Here is a 23,920-nt window from a genome sequence, read left to right as displayed (position 1 = left end):
TTTCATAACTTTGTTCATGCTTTTTTTCAACGTGTATGCCTGAATCAAACTTATAAATGTAGTGGAAGATATATTTAATTAATAAAGTAATGTAGATGTTGTCCATAAAATAATTAATTAATTTATTTAAACAAATATCATACTCCATTTTGCTCGCTCCTGAGGTGTAAGTGATTACCACTTTCAGCTAGCAACTGATAAATCCGTGATTCGAACTCCGGCGAGTGCACAGTTGACTTTTCATGGTACTAGCTCCAAAGTTTGTAATAGTCTCTATAGTAGCAACCTCACTTAAATGTGCTATATGATAATTTGTTACCTGCAGAATACTGTAGATTAGATTACGTACCTTTTCCCAGTCTCCTTTAAGTGGGAGAGAATGTAAGGAATTTATGATATCCCGTAGGCATATTTCACAAGTGCACATCAGCGTAGCCACTGAGGGAGGGGTTTCGAAAATGGACCAATGAGCTTCTTCTGCTCTTGTGAGGCTAAATCTTCATGTATGTGAGCGTATGTTGTTTACATTATAATATGCATTTGTTTCGCAGTTATAAATGTTTGGCGTAATAGTAGAAAATCTCGTAGTGCTTTCGTTTTATGAGTTTAATTAATCGCTGACATTTCACTTTCGCGATTTTTATTACGCATTGATATTTTTATTACGCATTGATATTTGGATTGATGTTCATGGCATATTACTGCTCGTTACACCGAAAAAATGACTGAAACTACAATTAGCCTCGAATATTATGCATTTAATAACAAATGTGGATTAAAAGAATTCATTTGTATAGTTTTTTATATTTTTTATTAAGATGAGAAGGACTGGAAGTTTTACAATGAATCTAGTGTTTTCTTATTTCACTGCCTGCATTCTTTTGATTTTGAAAGTGTAATATTCAGAATACATATTGTGTATGATATGATTATATCCATTGTTAACATTAAAATTTATATGGGAATAAATTGAATATATTCGTTGTGAATAGATAAATTCATTCTGTTTGATGAGTATTTTTTGTGTAGACAGTATATTTAAGAGTGAGCAGTTATTAAATGTGAAATTTACCAGACTAAATGCAAATTAGTGAATTACGAATGCAAATTAGTGAAGTTCACTTTGAATAAAGTTCTGCATTGGCTATTATTATAGAACATCTTTTTCATATAGACTGAAATAAAAAGGGCTGACTTCTATTTACATACATAACTGGTGTAAATAATATTTTTCTCATATGCATAGTTTTATGTAAAGATAGCATTTGGGCTCGGATGTGTATCACATATTTCTTTCGTCTTATTTATCACTTATTAAGTACTATTTCGCATGAATGTTTTTGCGGAGTATCCAACATGTGTTTGTATTTATTTCAAATTCTTTCAACCAGGTAGTGAAATCTTCATAATTGCTTATATTTGATCTAACTTCGCAATGAAAATTTTCAGAAAAAATAGACGATGTACAGAAAATTGCGTGGCAAAGTATTTTCAACCATCTTGCTTAAATCTTAAAGCGTGCGAGAGGTCATGTGACACGACAGAAATATTACTGGATGCTCATCGGGCCATCTTAGAAGCCACTCCCTCGGTGGCTACACAGACGTGCACTTGTGAAATATGCTCCCCGTAGCCCATCCAGTTAGTAGTTCGAAGTTCTGTGGTTTTGAATCCCACAGTTAAATTTTCAAGTTTCTGGCCCCATAAAACATAGAAGTCTCTGCCGTTATCAAACAATCAGTTTATATTCTTAACTGCATGAAAATAAAGAAATTATCCTTATATATTATTAAAAATGATAAATTACTAACAATTTTTTAAATGAAATTACGAAAAAAATTCCTTTTGAAAATTCTTTCATTGTCACTGTTTTTCTTTAAGTCATGCAATACAAATTTTATTGCTACACAATTTCGACGTTTCACGTAAATATTGCTTCTAATTACGAGAAAGGCTAATAAAGATTTCGGATAAGTACAATCTTGATATTTCCTTTTCCTTTAAAATGCTATCTTATATCACATACCTTGCTTCTGGTAAACCTTTATCTGTTATTACTATCAACACCCTTAGTACTTGTAAAGAAAATTAGCAATACAAATGAAAATGAAAACTATTACTACGTATGTAAAATACGTTCTTCTACTAAGGAAAAAAAGGGAAAAAAATTTAAAAACTGCAATATTATCTAAAAACAAATCAAATTAGATATCTAGTTGTATTTATTCATTCCCCACCAATAACTTCATGCTCAAGAATTCGAGTCATGGTTTACGAAACATTATATTTAACTATTACAAAAACATTAAACTTTTGCGTAATATAACTACATGCTTAAAACTTTAAATATTTTGATTCTTATCGTTGCCAGTCATTTGTAACTAAACCATCATCTTTCTTTTTCTTTTTAAGTCTCACTGTTTCTAGATGCATTTTATATGAATTTTCCCTTATGGGAAAATTCATATGGCCATGTCGTTATTAAGATGAATTGCTAAGAATATTTTAAAATTTGGCGGAAAAGTTTTAATCATAATTACCTTTACTTACTAGGTGAAAATTATCTTCAGAAATGTTACACGTGCCAATGAATTTCGATTCCTAACGTACCTGATCACTTCGTTTAAATGCTTTCTTTATTATTCAAATAGAATCATCCAACTAGGGACAGTGCAATTGGTTTAGTTTGGTTGATTTAGTAATGATTAGAATAATATCTAAATAGGCCATAGCCTAATCATTACTAAATCAGTCAAAGTTTTAGTGTAAAGCAAGTGAAACTAACAATGTTAATACTAATTTTGTGATGACAGGTTCTAATGCGTTTCTTTCATGCGTGAAATTAATTCTTAAATAACAAATAAAGTAATTTTGCTGGAAGAGAGCGAAAAACATAGAACTAAAGACACTTTTACTAGCTTAAATATCTAAAAGAAAAATTTGATTTAGTAATAATATATACCTTGAAAAGAAATTTGCAAAACATAATAATATAATAATATAATATATCAAAAATGTAAAACATATCATACACTCTTGAATTTCTCCAGAAAATTTCTTATGTTTTCTATTGCATCTATAAAGACTAAGGCTGTCAACCTGCAAAGACAGAATAAAAGCCTAAAAAGAATAAAGCGAAAGAAAAGGCACATAATATGTAAACAGTCGCAAGGCTGATCCAGGCTTGTTTCTCAAGAATCGAAGCAGCTAATTCAGATAGTCATTTGCGCTTTTGCAGCTGAGGATGATGGTTCGGTAAAACCATCGAAACTAGTCCTGTGAAAATTTGAAAATATAACGCTTATTTTTGTTGTTTGACTTCTGAATTAGTATTTGTTCGGCATATTATTGTGTCTTAATCGAAGCAACATTCTTGTTCTATAGAAGAGAAAACGAGGGTCTTAAAACATTTTAGATTTACAACACCCTGCCATGACTTCCCTGTAGGAAGTTTGGGAATTCTATAACTGGAATAATTGTACTAACATCTCTTTCAGGTTGTAGTAATAAGAGCTGCTTGTAGGAAAACTCTGCAAGATTATTTCGCCTGACTTACGCAATCGTGGTTATATAAGAATACAGTACTGAGAGTACTGTATTCTTGTATACGGGTGCATATAATTAAATGGCGTTTTCTGTTATGAAGCAATTGAATGAAAAGGCACTAATTTCGAAAATCATTTAAAGAAAGAGAAAAACAATCATCAAAACTGTATTAAGGCGACAGATTCTGTTAATAATGAAAACGTTTTGTCATTAATGGGAAAACAGAATTGAGCCCTAAATGACATATTACAAAATGAGTTAAAACCCACTTGTATAGGTTCAATAAAAAAAAGGTATTTAGACTTCTGTACACTTTCTTGACATCGATTCATGTTTCATAATTCACCTAAGAATGCATATGCATTTCTGTGGAAATATACCTTCTTATCTGTTAAAAACTAAAAAGTTGTTTGAGTATTTATTTAAGCGAACGAAAACTTTTCGCTTAGGTAAGCTTTGTTGGTAGCTTTCAAATTAACGTTAGAGTATGTTGGTTTAGTGTTTGAAGAAATGAAAAGTAAAAGGAAGGATATTTTATTTTATCAGATATAGTTCTTCCACGTAATTCTTATTGATAACCGAACGAATTTTGAAAGAAATTTCTGAGGGTATTTTCCCTTCAATTTCCACATCTTAAACTAATTTTGCATTTAGTTGTTTCTTTTCGTATCAAACTGGAAAAACTGTTTTAAAATTCTTTCGCATACCGTATACTTACCTATTAAAACTTTATACGTAATATTCATCAAATACTTATTATGAAATTTATTTGAGGTTGTCATTTAAATAGTCATACATTTAATTTCTTTCATCTCCGAAATTTGTAAAAGAGAATTAAGTTAGAAATAATACGTGAGAATCTACTTTATTTCAACTGAAGCAGGAGGCAGAATAATTACAGAACAATAGAATTTCAGTTATCCGACATTTGCTTAACCTGCATAAACCGCTAGAAACTAATTTATCCTCAAAGTTATTAGTACTGATATCCGTTAGCGTGGCAGCAATCGTACGTTAAATATCTGTAGGGTAGTTATAAGGCAGGCTTTCTTAAACTTTTTTCAGTCGCGACCCCTTTTTATCACTGAGATTTTTTCGCGACCCCCAGGACCCCATAATATTTTAAAAAATTTTGTGGAACCCCATAAATATTGCGCTAATCCGACACACGAGTGAGTGAAACTGTCAATTTTTTTAACTTATGCTGTAATACTATTGCAGTTTTAGGTCATTAACTTTAATTTCTAATTTTAACACATAGAACAATGGGAAAATTTTAAATAAGGAACAGACGAAATGACAGCGTCACGGGCAAAGCAAGAAAAATGAACATTTACATTATAAAAAGAATGCGTCGAAACGTTTTTGTTTGTTTCTTTGTCTCTATTGTCTTATCTTTATCTATTTGCAGATACATTATGTAAAAATATTTGATAATTGTAAAATTATTGTAATAAATTAAAGAAATATCAAAACTGCTAAAATTTTTGGCGACTTCCTGCTGCAGGTTCCGCGGCCCACAATTTTAGAAATCCTGTTATAAGAAACCCTGTTAACTTCGAAGTTTTATCATATATGACATTATTACTGATGCTTTAATATAAGTAGTGTGTGTGTGATTATGGCAAAGCCTCGAGGGCTATCTGCCTAAGAGGAGGGATTCCTTCATGGAGGACTTTCTAAGGGAAACTGACTCGTATATACGTTACACATGGGGAAAACCACGAAAACGCCCATGCAGCCAGCCCGTTCGCGGGATTCGAACCTCGGACCGAACTACCAGTGTTCAGCGTAATATAAGTAGAGTAGAAAACTAAGGCAACCAGAGCTAACACCTCGTTGCTTTGCGGCTATCTCTACGCAGTTGCGATTAACAGGAGAAAGGAATAGAAAACAAGACACATTAGCAAAGTAATTTATTAGTTTGTTTGCTGAGCTTAACACATGCAGAAAAGAAATCTTAATGTAATAATTAATTTATCAGTTAGGAAGAGCTGAACTAAATCGCCTAAACTTATAAAATAAACAGTGGAACTAATTGGAAATCTTTCATCTGTTAACGTGATTTTATATACAAGAATCGCAACTTTTTTGACAGATAAAACTGTCAAAACTAATACAAATCAGTTGCTGAAATTTTCATTTAATGTCGAACATCGAATCTGAAAAAATTAAGTATGATATTTAAATAATCTTTGATATTTTTACCTTTTCATGTATCGAATCTTATTCTGCAATATAGGATAGGTGGTGATCGTTTTATCAAAATTGCATCTTGCTTCGTAGCTTTTTTCCATATCAGGATCAGCATCAAACAAAGTTTTCTAAGCATTCCCCACCAGTGTGTGATTGAAAAATAGCTTTAGTTCTTTCGCAATTAGCTTTTGAGAGGCTTTGCTGTAAAGTCGCGTTTGAACTATAGCACGTGAACTACAGCAAACATGAGAATCATGTTTGAACTATAGCAAAGACTAAAAAGCTAAATGCTCTGACGTATTTTCATATTTAAAACTTCGCTGCAGCAGTGTTCAAGCGAATATAGAAATTAAGCAGTATTTTAAGATTTATTTGAAAAATCTCGAATATATATTATAAACTTCGATCTATGTACAGCATTTTCTCAACGCAACAACAGTTTATTCACTTGCACTTAAACTATACCGCCACGTTTAAAAACAAATATTTTGCATTAGAAAGGCGCCTAAAGATTTCATATTACACAAAAAGTCTCATTAATTGTTTAATCGCTGCTGGCGTAACATGGGAAATAGTATCATTTCGCTTAATCACTCTGACTTATTACCGCATATTTCGAATTTGTGTTAAGTGGAATTTTAGTGCATTATCATTTCCTTTAATATTCTTTACAATACATTTATTTCCTACCGTGCACTATGTATTATTATATGCTCATCTTTATATTCCCAATGGAATAATTTTGCTATCGTAAACATAGAAAATAAAATAACGTACTAATTTAAATGTGAAGTAATAATATTTGTCTTTTACTGCGCGTATTTGACATATTTTTCCTTTTCTTTCATGTATTTTATTTCAGTAAAAGATATTCAGCAATTTCGTATTATCCTACATTTTTTTGTTATCTAGCAACCATTTAGGTTGGATAATCCGAATTCTGCTCTGTCAAAAAATGCAAATGATTACGCATTTCTGCGAATGCTTGGAAAGCTTAAAAGTAATTAAGAACAAAAAGATAAGTTCCATGTCTGTAGATGTATACACACATAAAAGGAGATAGTAACAATTGCTGGCATTGAAGTATTTTCTTTCTGTGTGTGTGAAGCTAATACCTCGGGGACATCATGCAGTGGCCAATAAGCTATTTCACCGCAATTATAATTATCTCTTGCGGGCTTGGTAACACTGCTATTCATCCCACTAGAGATAGAGATAATAACAATTATAATATAACACTATGCAATTCTTTTTACAGTTTTTACTTTTCAGTCGTATCTTTTATCAGTAGGAAAAAAGAAAAAAATAAGCTTTCTAAACAATGTCTTTTTTTTCTTCCTGACTGCTAGAAGGTTACAATATTCACATAGAAATTTAACAATAACTATAGTAAACTAGAGCAGTTGTTTAAATGCTGGACACTTTATATTAATAATGATAAGAAATATGGAACGAATTTCCATGAAACAAGATTTTAAAAAGTATTTTTAAGCGGTATATCGGAAGGATAAGAGAGAGATCTTGTGAAATGATATTTGTTTGATCAATCTTTTCTACTTCTTGAGAATTTTCTTCCTTCGTAAGATTTGCTCTTGCGAGTAAAGTTATTTGAATTTCGAGTATTATACATAGGTTGGAATATATCTACTAACAAGAGCAAAATTATAATTTTTTTCCTCTTAAAACAATTGGCATATCAGTCTTCCCTGTTTTTTACTCATCGATGGCTTACGCAGTTAAATGGAGAAGAATTCGAAAAAGGCTTCAACATGTCCCATGGAGAAACTTCATTTGCTCTCCAGACCTTCAAACAATAGAAACTGTGTAGCTTTTGATAGTCTTTTACTTTCCTGCGACGCAATTTATTATAGAAATGAGAAAGATTAGCGATTTCTTAAATGAGTTTTTCCTAAGTACTTATACCATCGTGAGCTGTGCAGAAAATAAATATTTTAATACATTGTACAACATAAATTAAAATAAAAAATGTATTTAGTTACTTTAAAAAACTGAGTGATTTACAAAAAAGATGGAAAATATTAAACTTATTTTCAGTGTTTTGGAATGTACCGAGTTCTACGTTCGGAATGAATAAAGAACTTATTTCATGTTGGCTTTGTAAATATAAGATACATAATCATGCTTGAGTAATAATGGACTGTATGCTACATAGCTAAATTTCAGTATATTAAAGACTACATTGTGGAATTATAATTAATGTAGGAGAAAAGATAACTTAAGCCCTAACTCTTTGAATTATCTGAAGAAATGTACTTGAATTTACTTACTATTACAGATTACTTAAAACGGGTAAAACCTTATGGTGATGAAACTTTAAAATAAAATAAAAAGACTTTTTTTACTATTTTTTCAATGAAAATGTCGCTATTCTGTAATGAGAAAAATTGACATATTTCTAATATATCAGTATGTGCATGCGTACATATAAAAGCATTTAATAATAACAACGACCTTCTGAAACACATTTAAAGCTGCTACTAATAATGCGCTAAAAATTAAAGCAAACCTGAACAATATTATATTAATTTACAGCATGCAGTTTAGAAGAAAAAAAAACATAGTAAGTATCAATAAATGTAACATAATTAATCTCCAGAAACTAAAGTTGCTAAGAGGCAATAAAAAGTTGTACTTTAGTTTTTATCGTCCTCTGGAGTACCTGTTTTTTTGCAAATTATATATTTATAGTTTTGTATTTTTAATACTTCATTGTGTTTTCTATCCCTCCAGAGAATGTTTCTGATTTTCTTAATCTTACTTAACATACCTATAAAACAGAAAGAGTGAGAACGAATTTTAAGAGAATTTTTTTTAGCAGCGAATAATTACAAAATTCAGTTTTCATGGTTTAGAAGAATTAAATTTTTAAAGCATTTTTCCTACTCAATCCTTACTTTTTTTAAACAAAATTATTTCAAATCAAAAAAGGAATATAGCTAGTAAGAAAAGATATTAATTTATGTTTCTTTGTTCTGATAAGCTTCTTATTATATTTAATTATTTAATTAATCCCTTTTACTCCAGTGACTAAAATACTATTTTCAAAGTTACACATGTAAGTTAATACAAGATTAATCAAGTTGCAGTGATAATTCAAAAATACTATTTTGAAACTCTTCTTAGAGTTTAGGAGCTTAGTCTACCTGTGTATGATAATATACTTCTTATAAGATTATGACAAAGAATAGTAGGCTCATTTTCAATCCATTGTCACTCCCTTCCGGAAGTAGACGTAGACACGTATTCAAAAAAGTCTAGCCTGCACAGGAAATTGTAATAAGTAGTTAGATAGAAGAATTGATTCTAATCAAAGCCTTGTTGGATTGATTACCACGAGATTTTTTTCTTATTCTAACTCCATTCTCTACTATCATCTTTTTTTTTTTTTGAGAAAGCTGTTGCAAAGATTAATAAACAGTAATTATACATATAATATAAACACAGAAGGGCTGAGAGGTTTTCTAAATCATGCTTTTTATTTCAGATAAAACCTGAAAATTTATTTCTTTGGAAAGATAAGTAGTAGACTTAGTAGTGCCAACGAAATAAGCACTTTCCAACCTTTCTTTCTACATTTAAATGTGTATTTAAAATTATATAATTAATAACAAGCCGAATTTTTATTTACCTGAGCTTTTCATTATTACTTTGTTAAATGTTAGTTACTATTTTGATGGCTGCAAACTAATGTTAAATGTTAATTACTATTTTGATGGCTGCAAACTAATGTTTTGGAATACTTTTTTTAAATTCGTTTCATTCTTGCTGGTTCTACATTTGGAGCATTTTTCATACTCCTACTTGAAGAACATTTTGCGTATGCTAGTTAGAATTTAAGTAATAGATTTCTTTTGAAATTAGTAGTGAATTTATTATTCACGCATGTTTGGATCTAATCTGAAAGACTACTTGTGTGCACTCGCATATAATACGCATACACAAATATATATATATACATCTATCTATAAATCTATCTATCTATCTATCTATCTATATCTATATATGTATATGCTGAAAATACTAAAAATAAAAACATTAAAGTGAATGTTATAAACTGCATTAGCTTTAAGAAAAATTAAAATCATTGATCACTGGTTAAATCGTACTCGGTGTACAAACATTTGTGCTAGCAGTTTACTAGCGTAAATAACTAGTTAAGTTTGATATATCATCTTCTGAGCCCGGATTTGTTGTTGGCCATCAAATTATTTTAATATGAAAAATTGAGATATATGTAACTGTCTTAAAATATAAAAAAAATAAAGCTAAAAACTGTAGACTGCCTTAATTTAATAGTTGGAAAAAAGGAGCTTTCATTTGAAGTTAAATCCTATTAAAAAAACTCTTTAATTTTCTTATATTTCAATAAAAGGAGCTTTCATTTGAAGTTAAATCCTATTAAAAAAACTCTTTAATTTTCTTATATTTCAATACACTAGATTTGTCGATAAAGAATGAATAATTATTCGTTTGACAGGGAACTACAGCAATTAGAGAAAAAGGATTCACGTGTTACAAATTAGCTATCGTATAAACATTATATCATTTGGTATTAACAACAACTTTCTACTATTAGTGACCTATGAGTGAAAGCATTCAGTATGCAATCCAATCAAAAACAAATTTCATCTCTAATCAAACGGTTAACCAAGCGTTTGAATACCTGATACGCTTAAGATGTCCATTATTCCTCGACATAATGGATTTAAGAAAGTTGACTCTAATTCACGCAGTGTTCTCTTATTCATCTTTTCAAAATTTTAATACTTAATGGAAGCAGTGAATGTATGTAATTTTTAAGTATTAGAACTTTGAATACAAAATAAAACTTCAAAGATAATCTGCTTCTTACGTAGAGCTTATACTATAATCCTTTTGATATAATTAATGAATATAAAAATTTTGCCATGTACGTTCATTAATTTTTATAAGTCATCACATAACATATTTCACAAATAATACATATTCGTAATTACATAAATATTATACTTGTTATTGCAACAGGTCATAAATACTTAAAACTACCTTTATGTTTCATGTACATATTCCGTGTTAACGATTTGAAGTACTTTGATAACTTCAGATACCAAGGATTCTGAGGCTATTTCTGTAGATCAAGCGTTTTATTTTAATAACTAATTCAGTTTTCAAAAGTGAAAGAAATAATCTATTTGGGGTACTAGGCAAGTCTCAAGTATTTTGTGCTAATAGCTCCTCTCTCCTGAATTATTATAATCATACACATTTTATTAAATTTTAATCTACACATTTAATTAAATTTTAATTTTAATTTATTAAATTAAATTTAATTAAATTTTAATAATTTTAATTTTAATTTAGCATACACATTTTATTAAATTTAAATTTAACTTTATTAAAAAGCAAAAGTTTTTTTGATAGATTACTATAAGTATATTTACATCTATTAAAGTTAGTATTTATTATTATTAAAGGTGCTAAACATCGCAGTACTCATAGATATGTCGTTATGAAATTAGATTTGTGTTGTATATACTTTCTAGTATCAAACGTACAGTTTCACGGTTAAGTTTTAAGTTCAGGGAATACAAGTTTAACGTAAGCCAAATGGATAGAATATTAGAGAAAAGGAATAATTATAGTTTTAGTAAATTTTTGTAAACCAATTTATTTCTAATTTTTTGGATTTAATTGCACGATATCCAACATTTAATGTTATGCAATTTATGGCTTCAACATAAATGCGCATTTATTATTTCAACTCAAAACTTTATCTCTTTGAAATCCTTCATTCCAACTATGTGTTTCCAGCCTAACAGTGGGCCTTTACTTTTTCATCAAAATAAGAAGTCACTATTGTCTTTATAACATATAAATACTCTTTTTACCAATGAGTTACACAAAACTGATGCTTTAGTTAGTTATGATAAAATCCTTACATATGAAATTTAATTATATGAGAGAAACATTCAAAGTACATACCAAATTTAATTCTCGAATTCGTAATTTCTTAATTTTTTAAGCAGTAGCAAACGAATTCACATGATGTAGAAAAAGTTATCAAATCATATTTGTTGATTGCTCAAAGTAGATTCATTAATGTACATAGTTTGATGTGGGGAAAATTAAGTCTCGAATATAGTCTCTCAGAAAACATTTAGAACAAAAATTCTGTCATAACTGTATTTTTCTTCAGAATTAAGAGAATTTTCTGAATAATGTATTTCGTAGTATACCTTCTACGTTAAAAAAAATAAACAAACAGTGTAGAACTATAGAAGTAATAATTACTAGTAGAAGCTGATTAATCCTTTCTGTGCAGGAACTTCACTGCGTCCTGTCTAATCAATATTTGTAACTATTGAAATGTTATTTTTTAAATTACTCATTGTAATATATTAATTACCAGTATCTACTAAAATATTTCTCGAGCAACTAACTTTTCGCTTTATCATTTAGCTAAAATTTCATGAAAATGGTACTTTTCGTTAAGTTTCTCAAGAAATTTCATTATGTTCTTAAAATATAATATCTTGTTTTTGCATTTTTGTACATCATAAAGACATTTAAACAGCATTTGAATACTGTTATGGAAGCCTTTAATTATATGTCAAATAAATTAAGAATGATATTTTTTCAAATATTAGTTTTCAGATTACTTAGATGCAAAAATTTCTAGCAAAGATTTACCTCTAATATACAGTGATAATAAAGATCATATTTTTGACTATTTTTATTGTTACATTTCCTTTTATTTCTGTTTATTAATTAACTTTTATTTGTGTACGTTTTTGTATTCTCTTTATTTGTTATGTAAAAATTAATCTATGTGGGCTGTGAATTTAACTATCTTCTCCTGATAGCTGTATATATCTAAGAGATTCAGATATAATTAGAGAATTTTTACATATAATTGTACATAAATTTAATAATATTTACTTAAAATTATTATTTTTTTAGAAATACTCAGTCATCTATATGTGTGCAATTGATACTTAACGTTATTTTTTTTGAGTTTATAGTAAGTGATGATGTATTTAAAATACTTTTTTGACTAAAAGCTATTTTAAAGTAAAATTTTAAAAAAATCAACCTTGGAATGGCGTAGACTTTCATATAATTTAAAAATTTATGTAAACTCTACACAAATCTATGTCCTTCCACCTAATGTTTTACCTTATATTGGTGTAAAATAAACAGTTAAAGTACCTGCTTGCAAGAGAAGCATTTCTTCCATACATTTTATATTAATTGTTAGTGAAAAAAAAGATGAACTGCAGAATGGTTCAGATAAATGAAAAATATTCAAATAACGATGACTCACATTGCAACGAAATAAATATATGGTAACTCATATTGCAATGACATCTCACATTACTATGATACTCACATTGCAATGAAATAAGTATATATGGCACTTGATTTATGTAACTTCAGTACTTTATATGTTATTTATGTGGGAACACATTTGTGACTGTTTATTTAAATACAGGAACAAAAATTTGTTTTATTAAAATTTTTCTGCTGTCACTTAATATACTTCACTATTGTCTTTTCGTTCTACTGTAGTTTTAAAGAAATTACAGAAGCTTTTCAGTTCTTATAAAATGAGCGTTTTAGGCTCTTCTTTGCAAATCTTTAAAATTATCTTTACCTTCAAATACATAATATACATAAAAATTTTGGTTATATGGAATTTCATTTTATGTCACACAAATCACAAATCAAGTCACGAATGACAGAGATATTGAAATACTTACTTTTGGAAATTCAGTGCTTATGTAAAAATTATCTAGCATATTTTTTATCATTTTAAGGATACTTTTGAGTGTTCAGGATAATTACATGGGCATATTTTGGTTTTTAGTAATTATCTATGCGTCTGCTTAAGATAAGTTAAATATGCATCTTAATAACATGAATGTCAAACTGTACGTTGATGAAGTTGGAAGAATATTTTATACATTTGGAGTTAGTATTATAAATATTACAAAAAATATTTTTAATTGGTACGAAGCCTATTAAACTTGATTAGGTAATATGATTTATCGAATGTGCGCGTTATTAAATTAGCCACCGCGTACAAGTTAGGGAATATGAAATTATAATGAAACAATCTTTAACTGTGAAAAAATTCTTAATTTTGCAGCTTCAGTATATAAAGAATGCTTTCAAACATTCTTTTCAAACGTATTTTAAATTCTTTTCAAACATAATTTTAAAATAATAATTTCAGATACTATTTTTCAGAAAGAAAAAAGAACTTAGTGTTAATCTTAGCTTGTAGTGTCGTTTTCCGCATAATATTACAGAAATTCTATTCCTAAATAATTGCAAATTTCCCATTTTAATGGTTTTAATGTAGGATCGGGCGTGCCTCGAGCTGATTTACGCAATTTATTAATAAGAAAAATGTTTTCAAATAGCATCTGCGCTCCCCATCTTATCAGAAAGTTCGTGTACGTTAGCCCATAATTAAAGGTTCTAAAATTTGATAACAACAGCACAAAAAATGTTTTTATAAAGATGGGACATTTTTAAGTCTTATGTGCAAAATCTCAAACTTCGTGCAATTGCGTTTCCCGAATTTCTCCGAGTGAAATTCCTGCAGCAGACTGTCTCTCTGCAACGTTTTAAAATACCTCTACTTCTAGTAGGCAGAAACCATGGATACCGAAAGACAATGTCAGGCTCTGCCTGGGTGCGCAATCTCGTGACGTATTGCACAGTTGAGTGCTCGCAAAGGTGACCTACAAGCAACACGTATAAAACTACCATGGAATAAAGAATGTCCGCTGTTATTTGAAGTTTTTTTCACGATAAACTTGATGTTTCAGTGACTTTGTAAACTCTTCACTCGTACAGGAAATTGTCTGTGCAACCATTATTTTTTCTCTTATTCCTCTCATTAGGAAAGGTTTCATCCGCTCACTGTATGTCAGTAAAATCCGAATGATACAGCTTTCCAAAAAGTTACCCATCTCCAGACCAGTTTCGTCCGTAACTAGCACTCTTTTTTTGGCTTAGAATAACTTCGTAACGCTTAGCTGGACATGTTTCTTTTTTAAATCACGTAGTTAACTGAAGCAGTATTGAAATTAATAGCCATTTCTATTGAATAAGAAAACATAGATAGTTATTTAATTACTTTAAAATGTTTCTTGAAATAAATTAGTTGGTCACGAGTAAAACTGTCAACAAGGGAAAATAAATATTTTTAGGTACTTCTGAACAATACAGTATTTTTTCTAAATTTTGTAATTGGAAATAATGCTTAAAATAGAGAGATATATTTAAGTTAATTGCTTGCAAATGATTATTAAAAGTAGCCCAATTTTCATGCACTTATGAAACCTGTTGCGTTTAAATGAACAAATCTACATGCAAGTACTTTTATTATGTATCTAATATACAAATTTGCTGCTGAACAAGTACAGATTACATGTTGCCATTACCACTGACATTCCGTTATTTCAGAAGTTCTTACAAAAGCGGAATCAATGGGCATTTGGAAATTTAGAAAGCATAATAGAGGAACTTAGTCGCGTGTTGAATACCTCTTTATTAATTTAGTGCATTATAAAATACATACTTCTACAACACTTCAAATTCTACTTTCAGGAGAAACCATGTCGTAGAATGTAGCATTTCTGTATAATAGAAAACTTTCGTTGCTGCACAAAAATAATTTTTTGACTGGCATTTCAAAATTAACCTCTTAATCTTGATTATAGTGGGAAAATATTAATAAGAAAAACTATTTCTGCTTAACGAATAAAATGTGCAGTATGTTTCACTTTTCGATTAACTTACTGCATGCTCAAATGATAATTATTTTACTAAATCATTAAATGTCTGCATATTATGGATTTAACTTATAGCTTAAATGTATGTAATTTCAATCACGTAATGTCAGTTATAAGTTTTATAATGAAAAAATAGTTTTTCAAATTTGCCTGAAATTACTTCTAATTCTTTCCAGTTGAGTGACATTGATTGTAATCGTCATCTACTGCCACAGCTAATACGAATTACGATTATGCCAGTTTCATCCAGGTTTACGTATGTCATATTTAATATTCATATAAAGGATAAAACGTTATATGAGTTGATATTGCATAGATTTTAAATGCAGAAAGAATAAGAGAAATATATTAGAAGTAGCTCTTACTTTTAGCAACGCACAGATATCTAATCATCCGAACGCTAGTTATCTTCAACTGGAGTTATCCGTATTGTTTTTTGCTCTTTTTAGCTGAATAAAATGCAGTTTAATTCCAATGAAACAAAAATCAGAAACATGAACTGGCGAAAGTAAAACAGACGTTTTTATTATTGTAGAGTCATTAATTTTTTACGAAGTCAAGAAACTGAAGAAATCCGCAATGCCCTTACCAGGATTCGAACTGCGGACCTCCCGAGTATTCCTCGAGCGTGCCTCCAGTCAGGGCACGAAGGCGTGAGGAAAGGAGGGAGAAAGGGCTACTGGGGGATTAGAGGACCACTCGGGGCAAATCCTAGTGGTGAGGAATTATCGTCCACCACATTTTAGTTCAGGCGCCACTTGTAGAGTCATTTAGATTTATTTATTTATTTATTTATTTATCTGAGGTCAGGAAACTGAAGAAATCCTCAAAACCCTAGCGGGGATTCGAACTCCGGACCTCCCGAGTACTCATCGAGCGTGCTTCCAGTTAAACTACGAAGGAGGGAGACAAGAAGTTACACCACGAAGGAGTTTTGGCATGCGGGAAGGAGGGAAAAAATATCTTATATAGTTTAAAATGTCAAATAAAACCGCCTTCTTCAACTGCGATTTGCAAACCCCATTCGCATGTGAGATTGTCAGTACAATGCTTTCGTTGTGCCAAAACTGAACCCGCTAGCTACAGTAGCAATACAAAGAGCCAGAAACAAAAATATAGCCGTACTTGCAAGTATCTAATGCTAGAATCTAATGTATCTCAGCTGGAATTTCCTTCTATGTTCTGCATATGCTCTTCAAGGTGAATTGGCATGCCGAGGTATCAGCTCCTTGTCTTTAAATTTTCATTTATATTCATTAGAGAACGCAATAAACATTTTCATTCTATTCTTTAAATTAAAAACGTATATTACTAATCTCTGCACATTGTTAATATGAAGAACTTTTAAGATACCATCTTTTTTTTGAGCATTTCTATACTTGTTAATTAAAGAAACTCATCTGGCACATTACAAGCAAAGATTTTAAATATTAGATTATGTTATAATCTCTCTCCTTCTGATTACCAAGATAATTTGCTTTTCTGCTGTGAGCATTCAAATTTCGTCATCACTTGCACATTTATCTCATTCTGTAATTTTGTGAACAAATAGCATATGAAATATGTATCTTCTCATTTCATTAATAAAAATCTAAACTTTTACAAATGTTACAGCAAGACTGTAGTGAAGAAACTAAAAACAATTAAAATACCAATGAAGCGACTAAACGTTTGAAGGAATTTAGTTTAATTTTAACTAAAAATGTGTAGCATAGCAATATAAATGATTGTTTAAATACTGAAATGCTGTTGGAAACTTGCTATCAACGTAATGTCTCTGCTAAATATAGAAAAAAGGAAAAATACTTGCATGATAAGTACTTTAATTCTAGTGTCAGACGTGATTGATTAGTTACCATCAATCGCTGAAAATGAAGAAAAACTTCATTTGATTTCCAGAATTAAAAACTATGCAAACGTACCACTGAAAACATGGAACAGGGTTCATGAAATAATAAAATAAAAGAAGGTGTTCGGGCTGTTGAATAAAGCAAGATGAAGTGCAATGCACTCTTAAACTAAATCTCCGTGTAAAGAAAAGTTAAAAAACAGTTAGGTATAGCAGAGTGATTTGCTTTTAACCGATGAAAGAATGTGAGAAAGAAAAAACTTGGATCTGAATTTTGGCAGCACGTTTCTTGAAACATTTCTGCTGGTAAGCCTTATCGGAGGAAATCTCCAGGATGATTAATATTCTGAAAGAAACAGCAGTTCAGATCTTTAGAGTTTTTATTTTTCTCCTTGATGTATTGAATATTTCCAAGCGCATTCCTTATTTGTAATGTTGAACTATATGCGATTTCATAATAATGCATTTCTGCTATATGTAACTCGTAACTCATTATATTTATTACATTATTAAATAACTGTTGCCTATACCTTAGTTATAGGTGCGTATTATCAATAGTGTTAAGTACGTGTCTCATACTCTTTCACAAATACATGTATCTGCCGTCATCTTTAAATAATTTTCACAAATTTTGAAGTTTTACCAGCTTTACATAGTTTGTAATAGAAAGAAAGAAATGTGACTTTTAAATACGAGTAGTAATGTTGTTTCACGTATTCAAAATGCTTCTTAGGTCTGATTTTTTTCCCTGGGCCTTAAATTTTTATTAACCCTAAACTGCATACATTGGTATTGCCTTTTGCATTCAGAAGGCTGTGTAGTTCTTAAATTTATATAATTAGACCTATAAGGTATTTTCTCTCTCCTTTCCGAATGCCTTCGTGGTGTAATTGGGATCATACTCGGAAGATCCGAAGTTCGAGACTCGGCGAGGTCACCATACATTTTTCCCGTCTCCTGCTTCAAAATTGCAATTTGTCACTGAGAGAAAGTTATTTCTGTTCTGAAAATTATTTCGGATAAATTTTCCGAGCTTTTAATTTTTTATCTGAGTATGGTAATGTCCTGTCAGCAATGAGGCATGTGTCTCGTAATAATTCCAATCCAGCCTCATAGCATCTAGAAAAATAGCCTTTCACGTAGAATCTGAAGAATGTTGATCAGAAAATAGAGCAAGCTATATTTTACACCGTCAGCTTTAACTGCAGAGACTCATTTGAATATCCAAGCAAAGCTGAATATTATTATACAAGACTTGGGGCTCCAGAAATTAATACGCAGACTTCTATGTCTAGCTTTATAGCAATAAAATCTTTTGGAGAACGGCATTAAACTAAGCACATGTTTACAGAGCAATGTAATACACTTTAAAACTCCTTTCCAATAAATGGTTATGTGTTTCACTGTGCGATAGCTAAAGTTTTCCAGATCAGTTTTTTTAGCAAATTCAACAAGTCAAACAATTATTAATAACATTTATTAAGGTGGCATTTCAATTCACTTCTTCTAAATTATCATTTGCTTACAAACAGAATTTTCTATGCAATTAATCGTTTCCCTTGAGCCTGTGAACATCTGCTGTCATGGATCTGAAAGATTGAAAAGGACCAGAGACTAAGTTTCGCAATAAAGCTGGCAAAAAAGCAATGGGATACTTGAAATATTATGTTGTAGAGATATAAGATATTTTTTGAAAGCAGGAGAGATGAAAAATGAGCAACGGCCACGCCGGAACCCGAACCACGGACCTCTCAAATACACGCCGAGCGTGCTGATCACTACACCACGAAAGAGTACTAAGAAGGCGGGAGAAATACCTTATGTAACATACAATGAATACAGAATTTGCATCATCACTTTCATATATTATACTTCTGTAAAATATTATTCAAAAAATATTATTCATAATCTATAGATTCCAAATATATAGTGAAACCTCAATTTAGGCTAAACATTACTCTTAGCATCAATCAAATTTGCTTTTGTAATATTAGAAAAGTTTTAAACGAAAATGTATAGAGCTTCTTATTAGTAAATAAATTAGAAATTCTTTCAGAATATACCTTCGAAAGCGTTACTCATCTCTTTTTTTTTAATCTTATTTGAACAGCAAAATGCATTTTTGTATTTCTTCATATGTTAGTTTTCAGAAAAATGTTAAGTACACTAGCTTGTCATGTAATGAAATAAAGCTTTATAAATACAGTCAGTCATAGGTATTAAGACTATGTGGTTATAAGGTATTTTCTCCCTCTTTTCCGCCTGCCTTCGTGTTGTAATAGAAAGCATACTCGAAGCGTTTTTGAGAGGTTCAGGGTTCGGGTCCCGGCGAGGGTCCTGCATATTTTTCACATCTCCTGTTTAAAGTAATCTAATGTCTCTACAATGTATATTATATGCAAATGTAATACGTATATCATTTTTCATCACTTTACTCAGACCTTCATACTGACTTGAGTAAATTTTTATCTTATGTCTTCCGGTTTAACAAGTAATCTCAGTATAAGCATACTGCTGGTCCCTGGAGATTCTTTAAATACATTTTTGACTTGTTTGCAACAGTAGAAAGCTAACTTTAAAATCTAGTAAAATTCAAAATTAAAATTAGGAGTTGGGTTTGAAAACATTCTTTGCTTTTCGAGATACTATCTAACGCGGATCTCTATAAACATAGCGGACCCATCAAAGGTCTTAAAGTAAAATCGCATCAAGCTGGCTGTTTCGTCCCAGATACAAATTGATCAGCTATGCCAAATACTAGTGACTTTCCACAAAAACGAGCACTAGCAGAACTTTTGGAATAATTTAACCAAATGTAATGAATGAAAATGGTCATTTGTACAGTCTTACGTTTGTTTTTAGCTTTGTGATCTATCGGGCCATTTTCCCTTTTGTTGTACATTTTCCTTGACAGCTATATTTATATCGGCAAAGAAATCGTGGTCAGCAAGTGTTTAACTCTTTCCTCTTCGTTTTCGTACCTCCGTTAAAATTTTTTTCCTGATTCTGCTACTGTTCGTAGCATTTGTTCTATTCTCATTACTGATACTTTAACTATTTGAATTTTTCTCAATTGTTATACTGGAAAAAGGGATGATTTTTATTTCTATCATCTCTTGAAATCATAAATTGCACTGTATATTCAAGGCTTAAATTCAGCTAAAACCCAGAATCACTATTTTTTAGTCATTGAGTGAAATTATAATTCCACCTGGAGCTCCAAATAAGACGAAGTCCAACATTTTATTCCATTGTATTTGTCATTAATTTAGCTTAAACTATTATTAACTTTTTATTTACGTTATAACATTTTATTTTATTTTATTTATTACTTATTAGCCTAAAGAGCGTTAGCCCAAAATGGCTATTAATTTTGTTTTGATATTTTGCGTTGCTTCGCTATAAACGGCGAATCACTTTTTAAATTGTTGCCATCAAATATTACAACCCTGTATTGTATTTAAAGAATGAATAATCTTCATAAGTGTATGTATTTTTCTCGTATTGTGATAAAACAAAGGTACCTAGAGCCATCAAATTTTGAATAACGTACGTCTCCATCCAAATATGGGCATCTGGAAACCCAAATTTGGAATTTGTTTTATTATCTATTTCATATTTTATAAAGCATTTACGAGTTTTTGATTTAGAAACTCAAAGATTTCAAAACCAGCAATGACAACACTGTACGGAGGAAAAAAATTATCTTTAGCGCGTGAGGCTGTGTATCGGAAATAATAAAGATATGCGCTTTTAAATATTTTGTGATATTGCTGTTAGATTGAATTTTGTAGTTAAAATGCGAAGAACATGATATTTAATAAATAAAGGTAACACACAAAACGTTAAAAAAACGCAACTTTGGGCCTAACATAACACCTGAGGCTTTAAGATTTTTTATTATTTTATTTATTCATTCATAGTTCCTGATTGCCTTCCACAGGGCTCCGTCACATCTAATTTTAGAAATGCTCTGAGCCGTAGCTTTCTTACGGTGAGGCATTCGAAGTGTTTAAGCAATGTGGTCTCTATAAAAATTTCGTTTGAGGCATAGAAATCATGCGGAAAAGCTCCTCTTAAGGGGCTAGTTTCCTTTCAGGTAAAATATGGACTTTAAAGAAATAAAATATGCTAAATAGTGCTATGGGGAATAAATAATGATGGGTGCAACTTTTTAATGTCTGGTTATCTCCCTTCATCAACTTACAATAATTTCTGTCTTCTAAATCTTTCTATCTTCTAAGTTACATAAAGAAAGTTTGGCGCGTTTGTATGAAGACTGCACTTTTCACTGTTGCACAGCTTTTACGATTTTTAAATTACAATTTCATAAATTTCTAATTAATTCCTTTCACTTCAAAAGTAATTTAAAATTTATTTCAAAACTTTTTCCCTTCTACCTTTTTGAAATAATGTTTTAAAAATAACTTCTAATCTTAGATTTTGTACTTTCGTCAAGCGTGTTTTAGATGGGTGGGAAGTAAATAAGCTGTATAAAGAAAACGTATTTATAAAATCTTTAAAAAACTTTGAAACACTGCTTTTTTATATTTTACGTTCTAAACTGAAATTTCTTTAACAAAAAATTACGTCATTGTCGTGGCAATTTATCATAATAAACGAAATATTTTTGTTAGTTACTAGAGCAAAAAGTGGAAATAATCGTTATGTTTCGAACTGATCTACAAGGTAAAAACTTACTTAACATATTTTACTGTTAATAGAGTCGGAATTAATTTCCTCCAGAATTTGTCAAACTAAGAACTCATTATCACACACTCCAGCAAACTTACATTTATTTAGTCTTCCAGGCTTTGGAAATTTTTAGAAAAGTTATAATCCAAATAAATTTATACAAATTATTTTCACATGCAGAATTTTTTTGCATGATATCTATCTTATGATTATGCTTACATTACATTACTTTTTTAAGAAGCTTTGCAAAGATACTAATATCAATCACAGCAGTAAGTTTCTTGCCTTTTTAAAGTAACATTTTTGTTTGAGAAACTTGTGAGGTTTATCTATTTATTTTTAACAAATAGTTTATTTTAAATTGAAAGACTTTCATATTACTCTCTTTTCATGCCAGAATGTAAATGAGATAGCGAGATTTTATTCAGATTAAGGTAGAAAGAAGTGCAATTTTAAGCAAGAATTTCGGACGCTAGTTTTATAACGTGTCTGCCTATTATTTGTTTCGTATTTCGGTTAAGCCAAAAGTGCTAGGCGTTTTGTAATCCAGGTTGGGTCATTTGTTAATTTTGTGTTTGAATAAAAGGGCCTTATACATCCTTCTCCTGATTTCTGTTTTCTTTCAAGGCTAAAAGATAATTCTTCAATAGTCTTTTTAAAAGTATATGTTTCCAAAGCGACATATACTTTACAAGTTTTTGTTAGTTATTTTGAAAGTTGATGTTTTATCTCCTATTAAAAGAAAAATTTTAATTTCTAGATTTTGAGTTAAATAAACCAGTGACATAAGCAGGAACATTTTCATGCTAATTAGGCCCACCGGCGGCTGAGTGGTAAAATCGCTGAACACTAGTAGTTCTGTTTGGGGTTTTAATCCCGGCAAACGGGTTTGCTGCGTAGGCGTTTTCGTAGTTTTCGCCATGTGTAACGTGTATATGATCCAGGGTCCCTTAGAAAGTCCTCCATGAAGGAAAGTCCTCCTCTTAGGAAGATAGCCCTCGAGTGCTTTGCCATAATCAAATAAGCCAAACCAATTTTATACTAGTTATTTTTTTTTACACCAATAAATCATTTAGATGCATTTGGGCGAATAATTGAGTAATGATTCGAACAACTAGGATTTGGCATATTCTTCTCCCCTGCTCCAAACTATTTACAAACATATTCCATACATAATAAGTCTCTGCTATTAAGAACTTTTACTTACTTTCTAACTTAAATAAAAGGAATAGAGATGGTCTTTATTTTTTAATTCACTCATATAAGAACAAAGTCTCTTCATTGTGAGTCCCACCCCATAAAAAATGTCATGTCTGAAGTCACAACGCAATTCCCCATCTCATTCTAGCGTCTCCTCCCCTTGTCACAAGAGTGGCTAGTACCTGATCATTGCGTGTAGCACGTTTGAAAAATTCAGCTTATGACCCTAGCATCACATGACTGGCCGAGACCCGCCCTTCCGCTCATCTTTTATCTTCTATCTAGTATTTTTTTTTTTTTTTTTTTTTAAAGCGTAGGGCCACTACCATTGTCTAGGACACCGGCTTTCAAGCGCTGTTTCCTGCTGCAAAAGCATTTCACGGTTTTTATTTTCGCCGCTTTTCTGTACACTCCTCGATTTACTTATTTGTTTTTTATCACTCGAACAATGACCTCTTATCAGAGACATTATGCCTCTTAGAATCATCCTGTGTCTACCTGACAAGAATCACAGTTCATGAAGTGTTTTAGTTCATAACTGCCTGTAGTTGAAGAAATTGGCACATAAATTGGAGGAGTAAAAATGGGCTAAGTAAATTGCATGGTAGCGTGTATTTTGAGTTACTGT

Source organism: Stegodyphus dumicola, chromosome X1 (assembly GCF_044657685.1).
Source record: "Stegodyphus dumicola isolate Sdum_Otavi_A_Nest chromosome X1, ASM4465768v1".
NCBI classification, from domain to species: Eukaryota; Metazoa; Arthropoda; class Arachnida; order Araneae; family Eresidae; genus Stegodyphus; species Stegodyphus dumicola.
This window is presented reverse-complemented; position numbering follows the sequence as displayed.